At 27.9% G+C, this 7,689-nt stretch overlaps 1 pseudogene; it reads left to right on the top strand.

The window, feature by feature from the left end:
• Positions 1 to 3,038: 3,038 nt before the first annotated feature.
• On the top strand, positions 3,039 to 4,858 carry LOC112737735 (UDP-glycosyltransferase 79B30-like; annotated as a pseudogene).
• The last annotated feature ends 2,831 nt before the right edge of the window (positions 4,859 to 7,689 follow it).

Here is a 7,689-nt window from a genome sequence, read left to right on the forward strand (position 1 = left end):
ATTTTTAAACTAATAGTATATTAAATTAAATTAAAAAATATGTAAAAATATTAAATTATTTTTAAAAAAATAGAAGAAATCATTGTAAGTTAAATTTTTATTATTTTATTTTAATATATTTTTATAGATAAATTTATTTTTTTATATTTATATATAATTCTAGTTTAAATTCTAAATATTGTGTACCAACATACATTAATGGACCTATTGATTTATTCTTCTATTATTTAATATGTAATTAAAGTTATAAAAACAAAATTAGTTAAGATGATAAATTATTTATAATTTATCTAAAAGCTTTTAAGTTCAAGTATTTCAAATGAAAAAACAAAGATATTTTTTTATAAATTATATATAATAAATAATATTTTAGAAAAAAAATGTGCACCAAGTATTTTTAATTTTTATATACCCATTATATATTATAAATAATGATATTCAATAAAATTTATTTTAGTGTATTTTCATTCATACTATTAAAATCTATTAAATCCGTCACTGCATGCTTGTTAACTTTTGACTTAACTTTAGAATTTAGGAGTTTAGATTATTAAAATGAGTTAATTTGTTAATTAAATTGGATCTAAATCTATTAAGAGAATTTCGAATAAACTTGGATAATAAACTCACAAAAACTCGATTAATGTATCAATTTAACTAGCTATTTTAATCTAATTTTTATATTTTAGTTATGAGTTTAATTTTAATATATTGATAGTATAAAATATTTTGTATAATTATATAATTACATCAATTTTTTTAGATAACTATTCAAATAATAAATATAAAAAATTGTTATTTTAATTATGTGGCGATACAAATTAAATGTACATATAAAATTATTTTATACTAACAATACATTAAAATTAAATTATTTAATTATATAAAAATTCGTAATCACATAAGAGATACTTTATTCTAATGAGACAAAGCTAGGCCACTAATTAAGCCATAAACTATTGAAGCCACAAACCATTCTGCTTGAAAGTTATTTCTCAACTAATCAATTATATTATTTCATATCTACTTCAAAGACTACGATGATAAGTAGGGTGTTCAAATCTAAATCGGTTTAAATTAAACCATTCATTCAATTCAATTTAAATCGAAAATCGATTAAAATTATATTAATTCAGATTTGATTGGATTATATTTTTGTAAATCACTGGATCGGATCGGATTTCGGATCTAATTTTCATAACCAATCCAATCTAATTTAAATCGTACGATGTGCTATAATATTATTATTTTATTGTTATATTTACAATTATATTTATAACATGTTCAATTTTTTATATATTTTTATATTATCATATATTATTATTATTTAATAAATATTTTAGGTCAAAATGTTTTTTTTTTTTAATTAACCTATAATTTATTTATTTCTATTGTTATGTTATTGTTGACTTTTTAAAATATTATTGAGACTTGTTATATCATTGTTGATTATTTAAAATTTGATGTTGAGACTTGTTATATGTATTTAATTTTTTTAATTTATAAAACTGCAAATTCAATCCAATCAAAACTGTACCGCAAGTAAAATTAGCGTTCGAATCGAATGAATTTTTGACCCAAAACGAATCTAAACCGCACCGCAAACACCCCTAATGATATGGGTGGCCATATGATAGTCCCAAACTTCACTGGAGGACAAATGTATTGCCGGAAACCTTGTGACACATAGAGCATGTGGAAGTTTTACAATAGTATACAAGCAAGTGATTTGTCAGTTTCAATAGCCTCCAAAGAAAACATTAAATGTAGAAGAAGACACATCAATTGCTGTGGGTGGTGATGGTGGGATGGCGAAAGCGGTGGGGCTGTCAATAGAGCCACCACCGCCTCCACGACTCTGACAAGTGGCTGGTATCCTTTATTACACATTTAACACTTCCATTACTCATACTATAATAATATCGTTAAGAGAAAACCATAAATAGGTTTACGATTTTTTATTTCAAAAACAAATAAATTTTTTATTAATTAAAAATATATAAATATATTTTATTTTTTAAAATGTGAAATATTTAAATTTTTTATTTATTTGTTTATAAATATTTAAAAAAATTTAAATATTTCGTAATTTATAAAGTAGATAACGTTTTTATATGTTTAATTAGTTAAGAATTTATGTTTTTAAATTAAAAAGTTTGAGATTTATTTATTTTTTTATATTTAAATTGTACAATTTTTTTAATGAAAATAGTTCATATGCTTTTAATCTTTTTATTATATTTATTTTTATATTTAAAAGTGAGAAGTGAATAAAAAATATACTAAAAAATAGTATAAATAACATTATTTATAATAATAAAAATAATATTTACATTATTTTTATGTATTTTTTTATACTTTATTTTTGGATCAAAAAACACAATTTTTTTTATTTTTAATTTATTAATTATTTTAGTATAAATAATATATATTTAAGGGAGCCACTTAGATAAAGATGTTAAAAACGTCTTTTTTTAAAGATATTTTTTAAAAATTAAAATTTAACACATATAATCAATTAAATTGTATTATTTTTATTGAAATTAGACCGGACAAATCAGTTTAGCCAAAAAATTAACAAATTAAATTTTGAACCGATGTAAATTAATATTTTTTATAAAAAATTATTACAATATTCCTATTATAAAAAAAACTAAAATACCCCTATTATACATATATATATATATATATATTAATTTTAAAAACTCTAAATCCCAATCCTATGATGACAGAGAAGAAAAGAGCTAGAATTTAGGATTCTCAAAATCAATATATATAATAAAATTATTTTAGTCATTTTCTATAATAAGGGTATTGTAATCATTTTTTATAAAAAATAATATTAATTTAGATCAATTCAAAATTTGATTCATCATTTTTTTGTCAAATTAATTTGTCCGACCTAATTTTAACAAAAATATATAATACGATTTAATTTATTATATGTGTTAAATTTTAATTATTAAAAAATATTTAAAAAAAATGTTTTAAATGTCTTTAAATGACTCCCTATATTTAAATGCTGTATACAACATTGTCCCTTATGTAAACCTTATCCATTGTTAATATCTCTTACTAATCGTTTCTAAGATTCATTCAAATTACCGACAATGGAATCATCAACCAGGTTTTCTGAACATAGGAATGTATCCATGGCTAGCCCTTGGTCACCAAACTGTAAATAATTATTGATGTAATTATCAAGTTAAATTACATATATTACATCTTTTAAGTGCGGTCATTTTTTCGAATTCTGTTTTAATCAGTCCACCTAGCTAACATCAGGTTTGTATCTGGCAAAAAGTATTATATAAACCAAATCCGTCATGAATCTTACTCATCCTTTCTAAGGTTGAACGAAATCAACAAGAATGGAATCATCAGCAGCTTCTTTGAAGATAGCAATGTATCCATGGCTAGCCCTTGGCCACCAAACTGCACACTTCCACTTAGCCAACAAGTTAGCCGAAAAAGGCCACAATATCACATTCTTCGCCCCAAAAACAACACAATCCAAATTAGCTTCCTTCAATCACCACCCCAACCTTATCACCTTTGTCACCATCACTGTTCCTCGTGTTGAAGGCCTTCCACCACATGCTGAAACCACCTCAGATGTGTCTCCGCCTTTGCGTGCAGTCCTCATGACTGCCATGGATCAAACTCAACAAGTAATGGAAACCCATCTTTCTACTCTTAAACCTGATATCGTTTTCTATGACTATTTCACTCACTGGTTGCCACCACTGGCAAGGAGTCTAGGAATCAAAGCCATTCATTATTGCACTGCGCGTTCTGTGATGGTAGGCTATCTTCTCTCCCCTGCAAGGATCAATCAAGGGATACACAATCATGTTGATCTAACGCATCCTCCTCCGGGGTACCCGGCTTCGTCGTCTATAACGCTTCATACACATGAGGCACGAGAATTATATAACTTGAGAAACATAACTTTCGGCAGCAATGTTCTTCTCGGTGAACGTATGTTCACTACCATGATTGAATCTGACGCTTTGGCATATAGAACATGCAGGGAAATTGAAGGGCCTTACCTTGACTAAGTAGAGGAACAATTCAAGAAGCCTGTGATTCTATCAGGACCAGTTCTGGAACGACCCAATGCTAGTCTAGATGAAAAATGGGGTTCATGGCTTCGAGGGTTCAAAAGAGGTTCAGTGGTTTATTGTTGTTTTGGAAGTGAGTGCTGGTTACAACCAAATCTGTTCAAAGAATTGCTGCTGGGTCTTGAACTCACTAACATGCCGTTTCTAGCGGCATTGAAAGCCCCTGTTGGGTTCGATTCAGTTGGAGACGCGCTACCAGAAGGGTTCCAAGAGAGGGTTGCAGGAAGAGGAATTGTGTATGGAGGGTGGATCCAACAGCCATTGATATTGGAACACCCTTCTGTTGGTTGCTTCATTACGCATTGTGGATCAAGCTCGTGTACAGAGGCATTGCTGAATGCGTGTCAAATAGTGTTGCTGCCAAATAGTAGTGACCAGTTCCTTAATGCAAGAATGATGGCAAACTACTTGCAAGTTGGTTTGGAAGTGGAAAAAGGGGAACAAGATGGATTCTACACCAAGGAAAGTGTGTGCAAAGCTATCACTATTTTGATGGATGATGAGAATCAAACAAGTAAAACACTCAGAGCTAACCATGCTAAATTAAGACACATTTTGCTTCTTAAAGATTTGGAGTCCACTTATATTGACAACTTCTGCAAGAAACTTCATCATATTATAATGGAAAAAAAAATAATTTCTACTTTTCTAGGTACTTCATTTTGAATTAAAGTGCAGATTGTATCTCATAATAAATCATTTTGAGTGAAGAAAAATGTTCTTTTCATTTCAAATTAATTATCTTTTTTATTTTTATTTTTGTTGTAAATGAAGTGGTGTCTTTTAATTTTAAGAAGTGATTAATTATTTTTTGGTGATTTCTGTACATATTTTTATTTATCCAGAAATTTCTAAAATCTTTTTAAACAAGTGTTTCTAGTTTGTTTGTTTGTTTGTGTTTTATTTGAAAGTTAAAAAAAAAAGAGTTTTTATGTTATGAAAACATTCTAACGTAAAAAGTGGATGTTAACTCTATTAACAAATTTATTAATATAAATTGGCACATATAATGATATAAATAAAGGTGGGGAAGTGCTAGGGACAATGAAAATTTTGAATAACATGAACAACTACCAATCAAATGAAAATATACTACATCCTAATTTAATGCTACTAATTAAATTTACTCTTTTAACCCTACTAATTCACATTGTTTGCACATTGTTCAAAAATCTTGTTTGTTACCTATACTTTTCCATAAGGGGAGTGCTAGGGTCAACAACTTTTGTGTTTTGTAATCATTAATTAGTCATTAATAATTTTTTTAATGGTGTGAGATTACATCCAATGATGAGAGATTACCCACTTTTCTTTTGATGGTTAAGTACTACCCACAAAATACAAAAGTTGCTGACGCCTATACTTTTTCAATAAAGGTCTGTATCTCTTAATCATTTTTTTTATTTGATATTTACTAGAAAATGCGGACGGAGTTTGTTTGCTTCGGAGAATCATCCTCTTTGTAATGTTAACTCTATTAACAAATTTATCAACTAGTATGTAATTGTATGTGGTGATAATCAATTGGTCCATTGTATGTATCTTTCTAACCCCACAATCTCAACATCACCAGCATAATTTACATCAGCAAAGTCAGAGAAACTTACAATAGGATTGAACATACACAAAATAAATAGCATTCAAATATAGGAGCATCTAATGCCAAAACATTTTTCATTTTCGTATTTTTAAAATACTTTAATCGAGTTAATACTAAATTTAGTTTAAATTATCCATTTTTAATTTAGTTTTTTAAAGATTAAATTAATTATATTAATCTTTAAAAAATATAATTGTAAGTCAAATTAATCTTTTTATCAATTAAACTTTATGTATTACATAACATGATGACATGGCAAATTAATGTCCCATGTCATAAAATAATTTCTTGACATGTCTTAAATTTATTTAGAGTGAAATTATCGTGAGTTATTTTTATTTCTAAATTAAAATTTAAAAAATTGAGTCAAGTTAATCCTTCTATAAATTTCTATTTTTATTCATAATTTTAAATGTTTAATATTTCTTAATACTACTAATTTTGATCTCATTTATTATACCTTACCAAATAAATTTTTTTTTATATAAAATAATAAAAATATATATTATTAATTTTATATACTTTTTATGTCTACACGACAACTATAATATAAGTATAATTATTCATCAAAATAATTAATGATTAAATTATTAGAAAAATATGCCAAATTTTGCTTTAATAGATTGAACTTTGTTAAGTTGAGAACAAAATTAATTTAATGATGATGACAGACGTTAAGTTATTGGGTTAAATGCCTAATTGGGTTTGATTGTTTTACTTAGTGATGCAGGTCCAAATAATTGTGCAGCAGACCAAACCAATGAAATAAATATGATAAAAGAAAATTGATCATCTAGCCAAGCCCAATTTTAACCGAGCAATAGAGAAGCAAACTTAAGCAAAGCTTCAGATGTTTACTTCAGACAAACACAAGAGAAAGAGAAAGAGAAAGCTTCATTTTCGAGTTCACTCACCAGAGAAGAAAAAAAGAGAAAGTCAATCGAGAAAAGCAATGTTCAATCACATTAAACAAAGACATGTTAACCAAAGTCAGAGGTTAAAGGTGATTTATTTCTATTTGCATGCAAAGTGATTTCTTCACTTTTTCTCCTACTCTCTGCAATGCCATATTTGAAAACGTTGAAGAAGATGGTGGTTGATATTCACTGCTGTAAATCAAAGGCTCTGATTGTTACTTGGGGCCAAAGTACACTCTCAAGGGTATGAATTTGAGATTATCACTGAGCAAGCTCATTTCAGCTGCTCTGTTATCTTTGGTCAAGCAAATGGATCAGATTTAAAATTTTTAATTTAGGGGTTGATTAAAAAAAGAGAAGGGATAAATTCTGAAAGCTCAAGGTCTAAGAAGTTGACTTGAAAGAAACCCTAATATTGGCTCAGAACAAGGTACAAAAAGAAAATTTCAATCTATATTGGAGCAAGGAGAGAGAACCCGAGAGAGAGCAAAGTGTGTAACCTCACAAATTAAGTTTGAAGTCTTGGAAGCATTGCACCTACACTAAAGGGAGCACTCTGCCAAGATGAAGAACAATGTTTTGAGTTCAGATGTTGGGTTCTGCATATAGAATCAAGGCTATCATTCATCATCTTCTTCATGTTTTACTATTTGTATTTTAGTTTCAATGTATATCTTTCTTAGTTTTCTTTGAGAGGTAAACAACAAGAAAGAGAGGCATTGAAAAAATGCCATAGAGTAAAAAATGTTGAGAGATACACTTGAGAGAAAAGCCAAGAGTGATTTCATATTTTTTTGTTGTATTTTCTGTCTTGTGTCATATACTTGAGAGGTATCCCTTGCTAAGTTGGGTAAGCACTTAGTGTGGTGAGTCTAGGTATTAGCATAACCAAGTCAAGTTTAAGTTGAAGCTTGTAAGCCCAGATAGGATTATTAAGTTGAGTCCTAGGGAATTGGTGTATGTAATATTTGGATTATAGTGAAAATTCTACCAACGTTGTGGTGGAGACTGGACGTAAATTGTATTGCACAAGGCAACTGAACCAGGA

The sequence above is a fragment of the Arachis hypogaea genome, chromosome 13 (assembly GCF_003086295.3).
Source record: "Arachis hypogaea cultivar Tifrunner chromosome 13, arahy.Tifrunner.gnm2.J5K5, whole genome shotgun sequence".
In the NCBI taxonomy this organism is placed as follows: Eukaryota; Viridiplantae; Streptophyta; class Magnoliopsida; order Fabales; family Fabaceae; genus Arachis; species Arachis hypogaea.